Source organism: Triticum aestivum, chromosome 7D (genome assembly GCF_018294505.1).
Source record: "Triticum aestivum cultivar Chinese Spring chromosome 7D, IWGSC CS RefSeq v2.1, whole genome shotgun sequence".
In the NCBI taxonomy this organism is placed as follows: Eukaryota; Viridiplantae; Streptophyta; class Magnoliopsida; order Poales; family Poaceae; genus Triticum; species Triticum aestivum.
Genome location: NC_057814.1, coordinates 327,216,309 through 327,218,084, shown reverse-complemented (window position 1 = coordinate 327,218,084; position 1,776 = coordinate 327,216,309).

The window sequence follows — 1,776 nt, the reverse complement described above, 5'->3', positions numbered from 1 at the left end:
CCCGTAGAGAGGGAAGAGAAGGTGTGTGCGCGTGAGAGGAGTCGACATCGAGAGAACGTGTTTGTTCGAGAGACACCAAGGAAGACTACTATATATCGATGGTGCATGTAGGCGGGAATTAAACAAAGGGATGGTCTTATTGGTTTCGGGGATATAGGGGAAGAGTGAGAGGCGGGGGGGGGGGTGGCTAGAAGGAGATTGTTAAGTGTGAGTGTGTGTTTCACCCATCCAGGCGGAAGTTATGTGCACAAAAGAGGAGAACGATTCGATGTGGCGTTAGGATTGAGGGTAATTAAACTTATGGAAACATAGAGACCTTGAACGTGCATGTGTGAGAGGTATACATGTATACGTGGGATGTGTGTGTGTGCCCGCGCGCATGATCAAGATAAAAGAAAGAAGACATAAGTCATAAGATCAACGACATGGGAGAGACGGATCGGTATGACAATATGCATGCATGTGAGAATGTAGGGAAGAAGGCCCGACAATTGAGCATGTGTTTTTGTCTTTAAGAGATAGTGGCGTGGGCTGGAGCATGCATCTATGGCGAGCAGAGGGAGTGAGGTGCAACGATTGTGCAAAAGAGACCAACCTGTAAATGCATATGTATGGAGAGACATATATAGTGTGGGTGATAGGAAGCAAGACTCCGTGCGAGAAAGAAATGTTGACGGAGAAACTATAGATAGATACAGAGATGGAGATGCTAGCTAGAGGGACATCCACTAGTTTGGGTGTTGGAGATGACCGTCGGGTGGTTCAAAGGGTGAAGATGTGTGTGAGAGGGCACTTGACTGCATGTAGAGAGAAACATATGTAGTGTGCGTGATAGGAATCAAGAGTGAGGGCGAGAAAGAAGGTTGATGGAGAAACAAATAAATAGAAAGATAAAGATGCTAGCTAGTGTGCGTTAGAGATAGGGGTCGAGTGGATCAGAAGGCTGGGTTATGTGTGTGGGTGTGAGAGAGATAGAGAGAGGGTGCATGTGAGTCACATACAAACAGATATCAGAGAGAAATGAGATCCAGAGAGACGGAGTTTTGTATCTGCGAGAGAGAAAGATATTTCACAACGAGAGTGATAGCTAGAGAGACATACGAGGGAACGCAAGATATCTCTAGGGAGAGAGGGTGTGTGTGAGCGACATACAAGAGAACAATGGAGAAATATGAGACCCTGGGAGACAGAGTTTGTGTTTGTGTGTGAGAAAGAGATATTGAAGAGGAAGAGTCGTAGTTTCTCATATCTAAGGAGCGAAAGACATCTCTGTATGAGGGGTGTGCGAGTGGCACACATGGGAATAGTAGAGAGAAATGAGACCCCGGGAGACAAAGTTTTGTGTTTGTGTGAGAGAAAGAGATTCCACATGGAGAATCATAGTTAGAGACAAATAGCAGGGAGCGAGATATACTTAGAGAGAGATAGAGTGATGAAGGTCGAGGGAGAGAGTACTGTCAGTGTGTTACAAAGATAAAAGATCATTGTCGACATACAGGTAGCACGAGAGATACCTGAGAGACGATGAACGCGTATAGGTCCAGAGAGATAGTCCTATATAAGCATGAGTGATAGCTATATGAGACGAATATCTGGATTAAAGGGGATTCAAATATTTAAACTGGAGATCACGACATCGATAATATCATAACGCAAATTGGTGTATCAAACATGCATATTCATTTGAATTTGGGCACACGTGTAATGTTATATAGTTTATCAATATTGGTGATCCATAGATTCTTCAATTACAAACAATGCATGGTTTATATGCAA